Source organism: Macaca thibetana, chromosome X, assembly GCF_024542745.1.
Source record: "Macaca thibetana thibetana isolate TM-01 chromosome X, ASM2454274v1, whole genome shotgun sequence".
In the NCBI taxonomy this organism is placed as follows: domain Eukaryota; kingdom Metazoa; phylum Chordata; class Mammalia; order Primates; family Cercopithecidae; genus Macaca; species Macaca thibetana.
Window position 1 is genome coordinate 32,641,552 of NC_065598.1, and position 20,133 is coordinate 32,661,684.

General features: G+C 35.6%; 1 protein-coding gene across 14 annotated transcripts in view; it reads right to left on the reverse strand.

Annotated features, from left to right (window-relative positions):
- DMD (dystrophin) overlaps window positions 1-20,133 on the reverse strand; it is a 2,269,491-nt gene that overhangs the window by 1,748,054 nt on the left and 501,304 nt on the right. The window lies entirely within an intron of this gene.

Consider the following 20,133-nt stretch of genomic DNA (forward strand, 5'->3'; position numbering starts at 1 on the left):
TAACACCCATCAGTGAAAAGGAACAAACTATTGATACATGCAGCACATTAGATGAATTTCATGGGCATTATTCTAAGTGGGGAAAAAGTCATTCTCAAGAGGTAGCATACTATATGAGTCTGTATCTATGACAGTCTTGAAAAGACAAAGTTACAGAAATAGAGAACAGAGTAGCAGTTACCAGAGGTCAGGAATGGGGGTAAGATGTGGGGTAGCTGAATGTCCTTGTAAAAGGACAATATGAGGGAACCTTGTAATGGTGGAACTGTTCTGATGGTGGATTTACAAATCTACACACGTAACGTTGCATAGAACTAAATACACACATATGCATACACATAAATATGAGTAAAGCTGGGGAAATCTGAATACTATTGGTGGTTTATATGAATGTTGACATCTTGGTCAAGATATCATACTTTCGTTTTATAAGATGTTACTATATCAAAGGGAAGATTAATCAAGACTAAGAAAGCATCATCGTATTTCATCTGGGGATTCCTCACATGGCAGTAGAAGAGAGAAATTCCTCCATAAGGAAAAGCCACTATAAATTTATCTATTGATTCACTGATTCACTAACTCAACAAATATCTTTTGGCTATATGCCAGGCAATAAGGTACTAAGAGCATGTAAAAGGAAAAACCTTCTGCTTTCATGAAACTTAATTCTAGTGATAGTGATAATCAGATGATATGCCACTGAAGATTAAAGCAGTTAAGCAGAAAATATGCAATTTTTAGGAAACAGACTCACTCATACTGTGGGAAGCATGGCTTGTAGGTATGTTTTGGCTTGCCATAGACCTGACTCTGGGGAGACTTAGATCAAGTAATAGGCACTTATATTCCAGTAACCCCTACCCAATGTCATAAGACTTGTCACTGTGTACGCAGGAAGATAGTTCCTCCATTTCCTTATCCCCATAAATGGTCTCATAAGGTCCAATTTCCACTATATTCAGGCACTGGGCTCAGGCCTGATAAAGGGAAGCAAGGTACTATCCCTAATGTCAAGAAGTTCACAACAAAGGTCACATAATAAAAAAGTATCTACCATTAGGCTCTAGCAATTCTACCTCTACATTTATAACCAAAATAATTAGAGATTAAGATATTTGTAGACCAATGATCATAGTAGCATTATTTGCAATAGGCAAAATGTGAAAACACCCAAATGTCCATCTACAGATAAATGGATAAACAAAATGTGGTATGTACATACAACGGAATATTTTCAGCCTTAAAAAGGAATGAAATTCTGATACAAACTACAACATAAATGAACCTTGGAAACATATGCCAAGTGAAATAAGCAAGACATAAAATGACAAATACTGTATGATTCTACTTATGTGAGGTACCTAAAAAAGTCAAATTCATAGAGAAAAATTGAAGTTATTAAAGGCTAGGGGAGGGAAAAATGGGGAGTTATCATTTAATGAGTATGAGTTCAACTTGGGATGATGAAAACATTCTAGAGATGGAAAGCGGTGATGATTACCCAACAATGAAAATATACTTAAAGCCACTGAATTATACACTAAAAAAAGTAGAAAAAATAGTACCTCAAACCCTATTTAGGGCAATGTACCTGAATATACATTTCTCAAAAGACAACAAACTAATGGCCAGCACATAAATGAAATAATATTGAACATCACTAATCATCAGAGAAATGCAAATTAAAACTACAATGAAATATTATCTCACACTGTTAGAATGGCTATTATCAAAAAGACAAAAGACTAAGTTGTGGCCAAGATGTGGAGAAAAAGGAATCTTTGCACACTGTTGGTGGAAATGTAAATTATTGTAGCCATTATGAAAAACAGTATGGAGGCTTCTCAAAAAATTACAAATAAAACTACCATATGATTCAGGAATTCCACTGCTGGGTATATATTCCAAAGGAAATGAAATCAATATGTCAAAGAAATAACTGTACTCCAGTGTACATTGCATTGCTACTCAAAATAGCCAAGATAGGGAATCGACTTAAGTGTCCATCAGCAGATGAAAGGATAAAGAAAATGCAGGTATACACACCTACACACACACACACTGCAATACTACTCAGCCTTAAAAAGCAGAGAATCCTGTCATTTGCAACAACATTAATGAATCTAGAGTACGTTACATCAAATGACATAAGCCAGGAACAGAAAAACATTACATCATGTCACTCGTATATGAAATTTTAAAACGTTGAGCTCATAGAATTGAGAGTAAAACGATGGTTAGCAGGGGATAGAGCTTGGAGGAGGAGGGTTGGGGAGATGTTGGTCAAATGATACTAAATTACATTCAGATAGAAGGAATAAATTCAAGAGATCTATTGTACAACATGCTGACTTTGGTTAACAATAATATTGTATTTTGAAAACTGCTAAGAGAGTAGGTTTTAAGTTTCCTCATCCCCAAATGATAAACATATAATGTATATATTAGCTTGAAACATTCCACGATGTCTAGATATTTTAGAAAATCATATTGTACATGATATATACAATTTTTTGCTAGTTAAATAAAAAAATAGTTGTATGGCAAATTTTATGTTATTTGTATTTCACCACAATAAAAAAGAAGTCATCGGAACACACACACGCACACACAGCAGCAGCCGCCACAGGTAATACCTAAATAAATGTTCTGGCTTTTTTCCAATAAAATTTATATCCATAGGAAAAACAATTAGGTAGGCAACTGTGTCTCATGGAAGCCCAAGGGATGGGAAAAAGGAATTAACAGTGTGACAAGGTAAGCAAAAGACGTAAGATATATCCATGTATTCAGTATTGATTAAATCTGTAAAGAAAAAAATAGATTGGAATGAAGAAGTGCCAGGTGGAGAAAGCATGCCAGAAAGAGTTCAGATGACTGGGGGTAATTAACTGGGAATATGGAGATATTGTATTCAGGGACAATATGGCAGACAGCTACTCTTTTTATTAGGTTCAGGGGTACATGGGCAGGTTTGTTATATAGGTAAACCGCATGTCATGGGGGTTTCATGTACACTCCTCTCCCTCCCCCCACCTTTTACTCTCAAGTAGGCTCCAGTGTCTGTTGTTCCCCCGTTTGTATCCATGTGTTAACTTTTTTGTTGTTTGTTTTTTGGTAGACGGAGTTTCACTCTTGTTGCCCAGGCTGGAGTGCAGTGGCGCCATCTTGGCTCACCGCAACCTCTGCCTCCCGGGTTTCAAGTTATTCTCCTGCCTCAGCCTCCCGAGTAGCTGGGATTACAGGTATACGCCACCACACCCACCTGATTTCGTATTTTTAGTAGAGACGGGGTTTCTCCATGTTGGTCAGGCTGGTCTCCAACTCCCGACCTCAGGTGATCCGCTCGCCTTGACCTCTCAAAGTACTATGTTACAGGCGTGAGCCGCCGCGCCCAGCCTAACTCCCACTTACAAGTGAGAATATGTGGTTTCATTTGGTTTTCTGTACCCGCATTAGTGTGCTGAGGATAATGGCTCCAGCTGCATCCATGTTGCTGCAATCTCATTCTTTTTTTGTCTGGGTTGTATTCCATGTGTATACCTACCATATTTTCTTAGTCGGTCTACTAGTTGATGGACATTTGGGTTGATTCCACGTCTTCGCTATTGTGAATAGTGCTGCAATAAACATGTATGTGCATGTGTCTTTATCGTAGAACAATTTATATTCCTTTGGGTATTATACCAAATAATGGGGTTGCTGGGTTGAATGGTATTTAAGTTCTTTGAGGAATCACCATACTGCTTTCCACAATGGCTGAACTAATTTACATTCCCACCAGCAGTCACCACACGGGGCCAATATCTTATGCACACATTTTCAGACACTGATGCTTCTATTGTTATTATAAAAATTCACAGGATGTATCTACTAGATCAGAGTGTGTGTATATACATACATAAACATGCTCTGATCTAGCAGATAAATCTATATATATATACACACATACATTTCAGGGAGATATAGATATATCTATACATATATATACAGATATCTACACATATACACATATATAGCTATACATACACATATATACGTATGTATACATCTACACATATATACAAACATACACACACATATATACACATATATATGTAATTTTAATTTTAGTAGGTGTTTCTACCTGCCTTCCTAGAAACAATGTAGTATTTCATATTTTAACCAGAGTATATAAGGGTAGGCTCTTCTCTCACCAGGAAATTTTTGTTTTGTTTTAGTTTTGTTTGTATGATCAATAAAATACATCACTTTTTTTATTTCTATGATTCCTTGTGCATTTGAATATATTTTTGTATGACTGACCTATTACAATTCCATCTGTGAATTGTCTGTTAATATGTCTTGCTCATTTATTTCTATATGGTAGTTTTCTTTTCCCTTCTTGAATTTTAAGAGCTCTTGGTAAATAAGAGCTAACATTTATAGAATGCTTACTGCTTCCAAAATGTGATATCTCTTATAATTCAACATAATTTTGTATTTCATTGAAAAGTAAGACTGTCTTACAGATTTATGATTTTTATTTTTTGACTGTTAGTACAAAGGTTAATCTGACATCACAAAAGGAATTGTGGAGTTTTCCTTTCATATGCTTTGGAATAGCTTAAAGTATATAAATTATTCTTTAAGGGTTAGGTTAAATTCATTTGTGAAGAATCCTACACTTTTCAACGGTACATCTTTAATAACCTACTAAATGTTTTCTGCAGCGATTAGTCTAATTTTCCACTTATTCTTATCTCAATTTTAGTGATTTGTATTGTACTAGAAAATCAAGTTTTCCAGAATTTTGCAAAATTGTTATAAAATTGCTTTCAGTTTTCCTTTAATTTCTTCTGCATCTGCTGTCATGCATCTTTTCTCATTTATCTTGTCTAGTTTTTATTCTAAGTTTTCTTTGTTATGACTGGGATAGCTTTACCTATTTCATTAATCTTTTCAAGAGCCCACTTTTAAATGGATTAATCTTATTCAATTTTCTATGTTGAATGCAATTTTTATTTTTTTCTATTTTTATAATTTCTTAAGATACACACTTCTTTTATTTCCATCTTTTAAAAATCTTATGGCTATACAGTTCTCTCCGAATACAGATTTCACTGTGCCTACATCATTAGAGTGTGTATGAGTTATATAAATTTCACCAAGAGCTCATGAACATTTTACATTTATGTGCATTTTACTAAGAGGGAAATAGAGTATCAAAAATAAATGAAGCTTCCACAAGGTCTGATTTAAAACTGTGTCTGGATAGAAGATATTTCATTAATTACATCTAGTGAATTCTCCACAAAAAGCTTTAAGAGACTCTCTCCAAGTTAATAAACATTTCACACCATGATATAGACAAGGAATATTATTTTGGTTGTGTTTTGTCTCTTGCTGCACATGTCTTCTTCAAACTACCAAGGAGTATAAGAAACACTAATTAATAACTATGAAGACTCTAGAGGAGGAAGGTATTTGTCATGCCTGAAAGGGTATTGTTCATGGCATTTATGTTCCTCTTGAATGCCTCATATTGACAGTCTGGTCTGTTTTGGCCATGAATTCTCATAAGCTCGTTGCTGTTATAATGCCATATTTCTTACTATCAGCTGTAAGTCATAATGTTTTTAGGAATTCAATACTATTTACTCTTAATCATCACCATGCCATACAGTAACTTCTTTTACATACTTTTTTCTAATACACATTCTGGAATTATGTCTTTTAAGAATTATCAGTCTAATTGCTAAATAACTGAATGGTAAAAACAAATACTAAAACCTTTTAAAATCTGTGTTAAGTGAATGATTACATTTGTCTACTAAGCAAAACAGAAAACATTAATACGACATATATGTTAACATACGAGCCTACTGTATCAGTGTTGTGACATGCCCTCTATGGCTGGAAATTAAATATTGGGGTCACTATGGTTACCCAAACTTCTGGTTTCCTGTTTTGCATAATGAAAGCATCTGATACCAAATCAATAGGTGTGAAAATTGATATTCTGTGTGAAAATGTAATAGCATGCCTTGAATTTTTGCAGAAATAAGTTAACCTATGCAGGACATTTGACTTTTGTAGTTCCTGTCAACAGGCCTAAGATTTTACTCATAAAGTAACATTGGATGCTGTCTCAGAGTTTTACACTGTTAGCTTTGGAAGTTGCTTTATTCAAATGTAATTTTGGAGAATAGAAAATCTCCATCGTTTGCTTTGACATAATGGAAACTTATTGTGACTCTAGCAGAATATTTAAATGTGAACTATTTAGAAACATCTCGAGTTAGAATAAGCAGGCTGCAAGAATTGCACATAGAAAATCTAATTTCTTGAATTACTCTTTAGAACGTAGTAGTCTCCTGCTGTCTATTTTAAAGGCATGGGACAAGAATTGAAGGGGGTCCCTCTTCTGTCTCCACACTAATACTTACAATATGTAATTTTGTATAACGACATATATTTAGTAATTCTAAGATTCCTATATAATCATTTCAGAGAGCATTTACTTCCAGGTATTCTACCTCCTAAATAAGTTTGCTAACCACTGGGCTATGAGGAACAACTCTCGTCATTTGTTTATTTGAGAGAGGCAAAACAACCTCACTGTTTTGTTTTATCCCAGTTTCCTTTGGGAGCATGGATGTAATTTCTAGCATGGTCAGTGATATTTTCTTCAAGCTACATTTAGATATCCCATGGTGGCTTACAGTAAAGGGATTTATACTTATTATATTGATATATTCAAGATTTAATACTACTTAAGAAGACCTTAATATTAAAGTAAACCTGAAATATGATGGCTTTCTGAAAGATTACTGACAGGAACAAGTTGGTGTTATTTTTTGCTTTACAAAAAGAATAGCAGACTAGGGTTCATCAAACAGAAAACAGTAAATAAGGCTTCAGAATGAGGGGCATGTAACTTGAAAATAATTTCAATAACCAAGTCAAATAATGAAAATTGAAGTTCTTAGGGCAGAGCAGAAGGAGAGAGAGAAGGGAAAATGATGAATAAATGTAAGAGTTATATTCCTGTACAGTGTGTGTGTGTGTGTGATATGTGGTTTCTGTATGAGAGAAAAAAAGTGACAAAGTTCTGACAAAGCTTTAATGGATTTTTTTCATACAATTTTATTTTTGTTAGATGCAGAGAGAGAGATGGATGTTTAGAGGTTTGTGTATCATTTAAGCATTTGCGGTTTTAACTTGGAAGTTGCAGAAAGTTGTATTTCATTCACAGGGGAACCATCATCTTCACAATATATGGTATCTGCCTCTTCTTGCCTTTTTAGACAACCAGTGGCAAGGACATTTCAGAGCTACAAGCTCTAATGAAAACACATCCTGCATCATTCAGCCAATTGAAATTAGACTAAAGCCGGTGGTTTCTCACATTTGTTTCAAAGGAAGTGATTTTCCCAGATCATTTCAGAGTTTGATATTTGTCCTAAGGAGAAGTCACTCTTGTTCCCTCATATGCAGTATAAAATACAAGCATTTTTAAAATTAGCTAAGGGAGGGGGATAAGGGTAAGCCACATTTTTCACTCAGTCTTGGTGATTTTAACTAGATATGAAATGATACAAACTAAATATTATAAAATAATTTCACAGAAAGATTATGAAAGGAACCATGAAATATTCTTAAAAGTTTGAGTTTACTTCCTTAAAAGGAATCTTAAACAATAACTAATGGGGAAATTCCACTCATTGAAATTTATTATGTAAATAGCCTTCGTGACACTGAAACCTCAAGCATGTACTTCCACCATCTATTTGGTTCTTTCATGTTCATTTCTTTCTCATGAAGTGTATATAAACTGAGAAGTTCCTTCCAACATTCTATATAAACAGAATTTGCTTTTTAAACATGTTAAGTGTCTTTTATCAGATGTCTGCCATCATGTAGCCAAGCTAAAGGCTTCTCCATATTCAACAGAAACTTCTCCAGTATTTATATAATCCTTCTAAATACAATGCATTTTTAAAAAGATAAAAAAATATACGAAAAGCAAAGTAGTTTCATTGCCCTGCAGCATGTGCTTTTATACCACATTTAAGATTTACACTGTTTAAAATTTCAAGACTGATGGGCATAAATCATACCTATTTTCTTCCATTGAGAGATGCATGTATTGAATCTTTTATTAAATCATAAATAGTTCAATATATACAACCTAAAGGGTGGGCCATATTGCCACTGTGGACCTGGCTTTCCAATGACAGCTTTTTATTCCCTTCTGTATCGCCATATTCCAAGGATTATTTTTGATTCAGATATAGAAATTTACATTAGATAATTTTTGAAGCACATTTTGGCCTTGACATATTACAAGATTTAATTCTCGGTAACCCACTACAAAGATAATATCTCTATCTTCAGTGATTAAGTTTTACATATTTAGTCATTCTTTAACTATTTTTGACCACTCACTATATGCCACGCATAGAATGTTAAGAATAGAGATAAATTTAAAACTAGACTGTTTCAACAAATTGCTTATGGACAAGTGAAATGTTAAATTTTCTTTATATTTTGGATGTGTTTATGTTCACTCTGATACATCGCAGGAGAATTATTTTTAATGGAGTCATGTTTTCATTTACTTATCTACTGCCTCTTTGACAATAAAGAATCGACGCAGTTAATACAAATATCTTATAATCCTAATATGAACATTTAATGGCATGAAAGACATAAAACAAATATATAAAAATAGAAGTTTTGATGCAGGTAATCTGGTTGAACGTATTAATAAAATGCAAACTAAACTTTTTGGGAAAGTAGCTCTTTTAACTAAACTCAACAAAATTTCTTATATAGAATATATACTAGAGGGCATTGCTTGAGAAAATGGACACTGTCCTCAATACTTTCACAACTTAGAATGAACGATACATATACTTTCTGTGTATTATTTAATTTGAATTGTTATTTTAGGTATCTTTTATCTGGCAATATAGAATGTCACTTTAACAACAAAATCAACCCATATAGCCCCATCTTTTTAAGCTCAAGTCATGTATGCTCATTTCAAGGAAAAAAAAGCAATAGCTACAATAAAAATCTTAAAAGATACTTGAGTGACATTATAAAAAACTAGATGTACCATATGACCCAGCCATCCCATTACTGGGTATATACCCAAAGGATTATAAATCATGCTGCTATAAAGACACATGCACACATATGTTTATTGCGGCACTATTCACAATAGCAAAGACTTGGAATCAACCCAAATGTCCATCAGTGACAGACTGGATTAAGAAAATGTGGCACATATACACCATGGAATACTATGCAGCCATCAAAAAGGATGAGTTTGTGTCCTTTGTAGGGACATGGATGCAGCTGGAAACCATCATTCTTAGCAAACTATCACAAGAACAGAAAACCAAACACCGCATGTTCTCACTCATAGGTGGGAACTGAACAATGAGTTCACTTGGACATAGGAAGGGGAACATCACACACCAGTGCCTATCGTGGGGAGGGGGGAGGGATTGCATTGGGAGTTATACCTGATGTAAATGACGAGTTGATGGGTGCAGCACAGCAACATGGCACAAGTATACATATGTAACAAAGCTGCACGTTATGCACATGTACCCTAGAACTTAAAGTATAATAATAATAAACAATTTTAAAAAATTATATTTCAATTTAAAAAAATATATTTTTAAACAATACTATTTATAGTCGTAATTATCCCAGCAGACCTCCGTATGTGAACATAATAGGTAACTGAGTGTATCAATTTTAAGTTGAATATATAAGAAATAAATCAATACTATTTTCCCTTAAAGCAAGAGGTATACTAAAGGGGATGGGAAGAATAAACTCACCCAGAAAATTATTTTAAAAGAGAACATGCTGCAATTTGAGTAGTTATATTATCTTCCATCTGAATGTGAGTTTAATGAATACGAGATTATGTTTGTGTATTTGTATCTTCCATAACAAGTATTTTGAAAGAAGTAACCATTTACTATTAATGCATTTCGCAGATGATAAAGTGGATCAAAGTCATGGCATCATTTGCCAAAGACCCAATAGTTGATAAGTTACAGAGTTTACAAGATCTACCTCTTCTGCAAACTTGAGAATTAATTCATATGAAGTGCAGATGTTTTACAGGCCTATTGTGTGGATTGACAATTTCGTGTAAGAAATACTTGTCTAACAAATTAAATTTGCAATTTGTATTTTAATACTAGATTTTATGAGTAATAAATGGAAGTAGTTTATAGTCAAATATATTCTGACATGCTCCAAAATATATATTATATGGCTATTTAAGTTTCTGAATATTTAAAGGACACATAAAATTCTAGTTTTAAGAACATTTTAGAATCTTCTTTATCTAACATTATATGCCAGCATGTGAACAGTATATCATTTTTCAGATCAGTGATATTTGACAACCATTCAGTCTAATTCAGTGACAATTTCCAATGATGGGATTAAGTGAATATTTGAACATAGCTGTCATCTGAATTTCCGCCCTAGACTTTTTAAATACTCACCTTGGATTTGTGATTTAATATATAGCAATGACTCTATTTGCTTTGTAGCATCTCACATTGTAGATTTGAAGTTACTTGGTAAAACTTGCCACCTTGTGATAGACAATTGATGAGCTGGTACAATGAACATAATTATTAGATCTACAACCATTGTCAGTTATTATTAAATTATATTAAGTCAGCAAAGTCTTGGTAATGTTCCTAGGGTATATTTCAACACTATACCTTTTGTATGAATCTTTATAAGAGGCATTAGAATTCATAAAATGTAAGCATGGAAATCTTAAGAGGGAAGACAAGGACACAAGCTTAGAGAAAGGAAGACAGATCATAATACATCTGGGGGGGGTGTAGTTTAAAGCACCATAGACAGTTAAATCTCTATCAAATTTGCAATTTCTAAGTTCCTTTACCATACCAAAAATTAATCATTAAACTAGACACAAAATGATTAAAAGTGCCAATACCTAATAGAGAATACTCATTGATCACAACTTAGTTATATCCAAGGAAAATATATTGACAAGCCAGTTTAAATTGCCTATTAAATATCTTTGAGAGAAGAGAGTTCAGGAAGTGTAGAATTGAATTTAAAATGCATAATGAATGGCACTACTCACAAACAAAAGTGGGACAGGGCAAAGAAATAATAGAAAGGCTGTATAAGAGATGTTTCATCTTAGCTGGGATATGCTCTACCTTCAAAAGCTCGTAAATAAAAAGAAGCTATGGATACATTTTTACCTAGAGCTGATGTGGAGTCAAGAATAACCACTTAGTAGCATATTCTCCCCTTTCTTAGGATTTTGTATTTTGTTTGCTTTTTAAAATCACAACCAACTATTACAAATGAGCTTTGCTCTCAGCAAATATCGCAATAAAGGTATCACTGCACTTGGAAGTACTTTCTTCTCAATAAGTGACTTTCCAAAATACATTATTGATAGCAGGGATAACTTCATGCTAAAACAGCCACCACAAAGAATGCAAATCGGAACACAAACTTGGTGTCTGAGCTCTACAGATATAAGCTGAGTGGCATTCAAGTGAAGATAACAAGTTAAACACCAGGACAGGGAAAGGAAAGGAAACTGGGGAACAGGGTTAAATTGAGGAGCTAGTTTAGAACTACAGAATATGCTAGAACTAGTGATTTATGGCAAAGGGACAAGCTAAAATGGAGGAGACCCTAAGGAAAAAAAAGAAAAATGACCTTGACCTTATGATCCTGAAATTACCAAGAAGTATCATTTTGAAAAGACACTTCTAATATTCCTTTAAAAATGAGAGGGCTAGTTTTTTGAGTGATTTTTAAAGCCAGGACTTTTTTAATAGGTTTATAAGAAATATGAAGGCTGTTCATATGATTTTCTGTTAGCAATTATCAATTTCCTGGTGTGTGGACAAACTTATCACTGGTGTTCAATTTTTTTTTTTCTTTTGGAGACAGAGTCTTGCTCTGCCAGACTAGAGTGTGGTGGTATGATCACCGCTCACTGCAACCTCCACCTCCCGGGTTCAAGTGATTCTCATGCTTCAGCCTCCCCAGTAGCTGAATTACAGGCACCGACCACCACACTTGGCTAATTTTTTTTATTTTTAGTAGAGACGGGGTTTTGCCATGTTGGCCAGGATGGTCTCGAACTCCTGACCTCAGGTGATCTGCCCGCCTCAGCCTCCCAAAGTGCTGGGATTGCAGGCATGAGTCACCACGCCTGGCCTCAACTTCATTTTTTATAATAAACATATATAGTATTTTGGCGTAGAACCCATTTTTGGTTTCTGTATCTCTTATATTTAATATTTCCCTTCCATTTTTAAACTGCATACATTTATTTTTCTCCCTCCCTGTTTGGATCACTTTCATAAGATATTAATCTATTTCATATTATAAGGAACTAGCTTTATATTTTATCTAGTGTTTCTTCTGTTTATCTTTAGTTCCTACTTTCCTTAGAGCATTTTTGTAACATTTTTAGTTGAAAGCTTGATTTATCTTTTTTTTTAATGAAGATAAAATCAAAGACAAAAATTCAGCCTCTCCGTAGAGCCTAAGCCATTTCTTTTGGGTTTTCATGTGGAATGCTTTTTCCTTCACAAATGTAGTTTTATACTCTTGGTTTCTTATTTAACAAGCCTTAACCAAATTGAATTTACAAGTGTATTATTAGTTTCTAGTGTTATTAAATATGAATTTTGAAAGTTTGTGTGTAATGACATTTTCACTGCAATCAAATATATTATCCATTTATAATTTGTGTATGTGGCAGGAAATTTTTTTAGTATTTTCCTATGCCTTCAGTAAGTTCACAACAAAGGGCAGATATCAGAAGTGACTCTTAGCTTGTCTTTTCTGGCTCTGGTTTTCTCCAGAAGAATAAGGAGGAGTCCTTAGTCCCCAAACTAGCCAGAAACCACTTCTACTCCCTGTCATCGAATAGAAGTGGTATGGCCTCAAAGGTGATTGGCTTCCCAGTACATCCAACAAAGAATGGGCCCTAGCCAACATTAGAGTTCTCAGTATGCAGATTCTCAAGTCCTCATTTTGCCCAGAAACAAAACAAAACAAGACACCTGAAATGCCAATTATACTGTTTTCCACTCCTGCTTCACTAACCCACCAAACTTCACCTCTTCTTTGTATGCTATGACTACATCACCTAGCATCTCTTAACCTCGGACTTCTGGTTAGACTAAACTAAGGAGCAGCACTGGCAGGACATTGGAGGATTCTATGGAGAGCCTAAGGTATCACCTTCTCTCAACTTCACCAGGCAATGATTTGAAAATAACTGCATTCTTTAGATACCTAGGGGCTCAGTTCACAGTTGTATCCAGTGGCCCTCTCCCAAAGTGAGGGATTTTATCAAATTCATAGCCCTCTCCCCTTGACTGCTTAGGTTTAGATGTAGTAAAGGTTATTAACTCGTGCTAATCCCTGCATTCTTCACCACCGTTTACTTCCTTTAATCCTGCCCACATTTCTATAAATATTCCCCTCATTACACTCTTCAACTTTTTGTGTATGCCACGTGTTTAGTATCAGGACAGTTAATACACTTGACTTCACAAAATACCTTAAAATTGTATAGTGAATATATCAGTGGATACCTCAATGAACTAAAGATGAAAATGCGTTTGCCCTGCCTGTGAAAGACATCACATAGATCTACTGAGCTCTAGCCATTCCATAGGCTTAGGGGAGAGCATTTCCAATAATTTTCTGAATGCCTGGTTGAGAGTTCAGATTTGAATTTAGTTAATATAACTGAAGTTTTTAAACTATTGCTGTTCTTGCACATCCAACTTTATAGGGGGATTTATTGATAATGCTCACATTTTATAGAAATATCTACTATGATTTTGGAGTGTGGAGATACAGAAAATCACTATTAAATCTACAGTTATTTGTACTCTCAATCTTTTGCTGTTAAGTGTGTTGTAAACTTAACAGTGGTGAATTAATGGCTCTAAAAATATATTTCCATCAATTTCTCTTCGTGGATTTAGCAACATTTCTACTATGCGATATGTTTTCGTTATCGACTATAACTGTCTTGAATAAAATGACACTAAGTTAGTATTCTATCACTGATTTTTCATTTTATCTGATCTTTTTTGTATTATACTTTAAGTTCCTGGGGTACATGTACATAATGTGCAGGTTTGTTAAATAGTTACACACGTGCGATAGTGGTTTGCTGCACCCATCAACCCATCACCTAACATCAGGTATTCCTAATTCTATCCCTCCCCTAGCCCCCAACCCCCAAACAGGCACCAGTGTGTGATGTTCCCCTCCCTGTATCCATGTGCTCTCGTTGTTCAGCTCCCACTTATAAGTCAGAACATGTGGTGTTTGGCTTTCTGTTCTTGTGTTACTTTGCTGAGAATGATGGTTTCCAGCTTCATCCATGTCCCTGCAAAGGGCATGAACTCTTTTTATGGCTGCATAATATTCCATGGTGTATATGTGCCACATTTTCTTAATCTAGTCTATCATTGATGGACATTTTGCCAACATACATATGAAAAAAATGCTCATCACTGGTCATTAGAAAAATGCAAATGAAAACCACAATGAGATACCATTTCACACCAGTTAGAATGGCAATCATTAGAAAGTCAGCAGAAGATGCTGGAGAGAATATGGAGAAATAGGAATGCTTTTATACTGTTGGTGGGAGTGTAAATGAGTTCAACCGTTGTGGAAGACAGTGTGGCGATTCCTCAAGGATCTAGGACTAGAAATACCATTTGACCCAGCAATCCTGCTACTGGATATATACCCAAAGGATTATAAATCATTCTACTATAAAGACATATGCACACATCTGTTCACTACTGCACTATTCACAATAGCAAAGACTTGGAACTATTACTGATTTTTAAAATAACCTGATTTAATGACCGATTTCAAGCAACGTTTTTAGTCATTGTCATCTCATTTAGACCTGAGTCAAAATGCCAGCAGTGGCTCACCATGCTTTCTTCCTCCCACCCCCACACCTCACTACCTCTCTGCTATCCTTCTCTGCTGTTTCCTTCATCTCTATACTCAGTCTACTCCACCTGCTGAGTCCTCATTCCAAATGCTTTTTCACCTCAAGGTCTTTATTACTCTGCCTAACCCATCTTCCTATAATTCCACGGCTCACTCCCTTTCTCCAAGTCTCTGCTCATATAGGAACTGAACCAAAAGGTCTCCTCAGACCTTAGTCTTTTTGTTCACTTAACTGTCACTAAGTATACATGCTTCATGTCGCCTACCATGGGGCTGTTATCTGTGACCGAAAGGACTGCACTTGCTCTGATACCAATCAATCTTACATACCTGTGAATTTTAAAAGGAAATTTGAAATGGCCCTATCTACTAATATGATTATTTGTATCCTGCACAGGCTCACTGATATAGAACACACCCAAGCTCATCTTTAGAAAAAAATCCTGCTCGAGCATTTTGATTTATTCTTCCTAATAATCAGACTAAAGTTGTACTTTTTTTTGAGACGGAGTCTCTCTGTGGCCAGACTGGAGTCGGCTCGCTGCAACCTCTGCCTCCTGGGTTCAAGTGATTCTCCTGTCTCAGCCTCCCAGTAGTAGCTGGGACTACAGGCGCCTGCCACCACGCCCAGCTAATTTTTGTGTTTTTAGTAGAGACAGGGTTTCACCATGTTGGCCAGGATGGTCTCAATTTCTTGACCTCATGATCCACCCACCTTGGCCACCCAAAGTGCTGTGATTACAGGCATGAGTCACCGCACCTGACCTGCATTTGCTTTTGAACATCCATGTGTTATCGTTCAGCCACAGGCTAAGGTAAAGGTTCCTTTGTTCCAAGTTTGGTTTCTGCATGAGAACATCTTGAGGTTTTGTCCTCTAACGCAGAGGCCAGCATCTTATGCAGTTCCCCCTTAAAGCCCTAGCTCAGATGAAAGCATCATTAACATCTGCTTTTGAGCACCTCCTCAAATTCAAGCCATTATTTTGGGGCCTTTTCCCTCCTAAAACATTAGGAGGTTCTCTATTTTCTATAAGAAATGTTGCCTTCCAAGAAGAGATTCCTATGATATTAATCATATTCTGATTTTATATTCACTTATATTCATTTAATAATTTCATTAGAAAACATGGGGTCTATGATCAGATTGATATATACGGCCCTTGTTTGGAGTTTTGGAGGTTGTAAGGTCAGGTTTACTTTCCCCTAAGTTCCTCTTTGAAATTGAAGTGTAATACGCATATAGAAAATTATATGTAAGTGTACAACTTGATGAGTTTTCTTACAGTAAATACATGTATAACATCTATCAGGTCAAAACATGGAACAGTGAGCACCTCGGAAGAGTCTCTTATGCATTTTACTGACTTGCTCCTTTCAAAAGTTAACCACTCTCTTCAATTTTAAACACATGGAAACATTTTGCCCGTTTTTGAAATTTAATTGAAATAGTAGGTATACTTTGTCTCATTTATTTCACTCAAATATCTTTCAACAACTTCATCTTGTGTACTGTGTGTGTAGCTATCATTTGGTCATTTTCATTGCTTTGTAATATCCCATCATGAGAATATATCAGTCACTTCCAGTTTGGGCTATCACAAATAAAACTGCTATTAACAGTCTTATATATACCTATTATTCGCAAACTGGGAAATGTATTTCTAACTTATATGTCTACAATAGAACTGCTAGGTGGTAAGAAATGTGCATTTTCACATTTAGTAGATTATGCCCCACCTTTTAGTTGTCTGAATTATATATTTCCACAAGTTAGTTGTGAGACTTCCAGTTGATCCATGTCCTCATCAACATGTGGCATTAGTAGTCTATTTCAGTCATTTTGGTAATTTTGTATCAGTATATCTCATTGCAGTTCTATTTAAATTTCCCCAGTTACTGCTGAGGTTAAACATTTCTTAAATATGATTCTTGAATTTGTGAACACCTTTTGTGTTCCTGTTCAATTTTAGTTTCTCATTCTATAAAACCTGAAATTTAAAAAAATAAGAAAAATAGAAGACTGGGATACTCCGTATTGCAAATGTGTCAATTATTCTCTATAGATTTAACTCAATGCTAACCGTAACTTCGAATGCACATGGAAATTGAAAAGATTACAAAACAAATACAAAAATAGAAAGGGCCAATAACCAATAAAATCTTGAACAAAGGGGAAAAACCTAGTTCGCCAGATACTAGGCTGCATTATAAAACTACATTACTCCACATGACATGGTATTTGTGTGTGTAGAGAGAAATAGAACAATGGAGATGAATTGAAGTGCAAAAATAGACCCACATATGTATTGACAAACTTTTATGACATACTACTGTGAAGCAATGAGGAAGCAGCACTATTTTTAATAAATGGTGCTGTGTCAATTAGATTTCAAATAAAATAGTCTTAACCCATTCCTCATACCATATGCAATAATCAATTTCAGATAAAACAGATCCAAAATCAAATGGTAAAATAATGATTCTATAGATAATAACCCCGTATAGCATCGTAATAGTTTTGTGTAGGCCAGTATTTCCTCAACAGGACGTAAAATATAAACTATAAGTTTTAAAGAATAAACTATAACCAAATGAAGAACTTGTTTTTATTAAAATTTACCATTGAAGTGAGTAATAAGGTAATCCAGAGAAGGAAAATACATTTGCAACTCAAAACAAAGGGTTCATATCCAGAATATAGCAATAACTCAATTTTGATGAAGTCCAAGTTCACTTTTCTCTTTTTGAAACATGCTTTGGATTCAGGTATCATAACTATTTGTCTATCCCAAAGTCATATAAATTTCCTTCTATGGTTATCTGTTTTATTGCCAGGATTTTTCTGGTTCCCTTGGAGTAGGCAGATAGCCAGCAATCAGTAGGCAAGGGAGTCCCCTAAGAAAAGTCCTGGAGATGCTGTTTCACTGAGTCAGTGCTGCTGGCTGACAGTCAGCAAAACAGACAATGACTGCACTGGCCATGCTGATTATGTCTGGCGTTGTGGCTGGGCTCCTCTAGCCCCAAAGGGGACTTATCAGGCCCTTGCCAGAGATAACCACACTAGGGATTTTTCCCCACTGACAAACATGCACACACTCCGAAAACTTGCTGTATTCTTTTGCTCACTGTAATAGCGTTTAACACACACACACACACCCTGGGTGGTGATTTTAGATGCCAATGGGATATGGTATGTGTACTAGCATGTACAACCAGAGCATGTGTGCCCCAAAAACCTCCCAAAACATACTTGCAAGTAACACCCCCAATACACCCTTTCATGATTTATCACGTAAGAGTCTCAAAGTTCCCCAGCACTAGCTGCTGCTGGCTCCTTGTTCTTTGTGTTCACATGCATTCAGTGTTTAGCTCCCACTTATTGAGAATATGTGGTATTTGGTTTTCTGTTTCTGTGTTCATTTACTTAGGATAATGACCTCCAGCTTCATCCATGTTGCTGCAAAGGACATGATCTAATTCTTTTCTGTGGCTGCATAGTATTATATTCCATGCTGTATATGTACTACCCTTTTTGTTTTTTGTTTTGGAGACGGAGTCTTGCTCTGCCTCCCAGGCTAGAGTGCAGTGGCATGATCTCCTCACTGCAACCTCCAGGTTCAAGCAATTCTCCTACGTCAGCCTCCCGAGTAGCTGGGATTACAGACATGCACCAGCATACTCAGCTAATTTTTGTATATTTCGTAGAGACAGGGTTTCACCATGGTGGCCGGGCTGGTCTTGAACTCCTGACCTCTGGTGATCCACCGACCTCGGCCTCCCACAGTGCTGGGATTACAGGCATGAGCCACCACGCCCAGCCTGTACCGCATTTTCTTTATCCAGGGTTGACTTTTATACGAGATCCAAAAGTTTGTTTCTTTAAATGACATTTTCTTGGTGGGGACAGTCCAATTACATCAAATTAAATCTAATAATTCTATGTTCTGCTCTTTTCTTCAGTGTTACATTTTGAAATGGAATATGATATTTTGATATTTCAAGGACATTTTGTGTAACTTTAATATTTTTAACAATTTTCATAACATAGATGACACTGATATTTCTAAAGGGTCTATCGGACTAATAACAAAATCAGTTCATAGATTATTCTGGCTATAAAGTGAAAAATCTACAGCTAATTTCTTCATAAAGACAAACATCTCTGTAAAATAACTTTCATAGGTTAAAGGTGACAATGACCCTGAATTCATAAAAATCCGCCAATTAATTGCTGCACAGTTTGTTTCCATATCTTGTGTAATGTCATCTCCCTGCCAGATAAGTTGAGCAATATTTGGGGGAGTATATTGTTATTAATCTATCCCTGCTTATGGTTATTTTAAGAGTAAGTGATCAACATACTCAACGTACTTGAGTTTATCTTTGAAAGAGAAGGGTAATGTAATCAGGGATCTACTAAGTGCCTGGTGAATGTATTGGTCGATTAGACAGATTTTAGGATGTTAATAAGAAAGGAGGACTCTGCCTCCAATGCCATGACACAGGTGAAGAACCACCAAGTGGTTCAGAGGAGATTAGAACTCTGACCTGCCTACTTGGTTTAGCTGTGATTACTTCTTCTAATACAACACACACATTTTAATCCAGTTAAATATAAACCAAAAATAGAAAACAAATCTGTCATTCTTACCCCAAGTAAAAAATATTGATGTTTCTGTATAATTTATATGCTTGGAGACAACATTTAATAAGTGTTGGCTTGATTTAAACAAACGTCATTATCAGGTTTGACCACACTTAGTATATCAATATTTGGTATAGTAAAATCCATGTGTTGCACCGAGCACTGCTATAAGAAACTGAGTTCACTGGGCATGGTGGCTCACGCCTGTAATCCCAACACTTTGGGAGGCTGAGGCAGGTGGATCACCTGAGGTCAGGCTTCAAGACCAGCTTTGGCCAACATAGTGAAACCCTGTCTCTAATAAAAATACAAAAAATTAGCTGGCCATGGTGGCATGTGCCTGTAATCCCAGCTACTCAGGAGGCTGAGACAGGAAGACAGGAGAATAGCTTAAACCCGGAAGGCGGAGATTGCAGTAAGCCAAGATCGCACCACTGCACTCCAGCCTGGGGAGACTC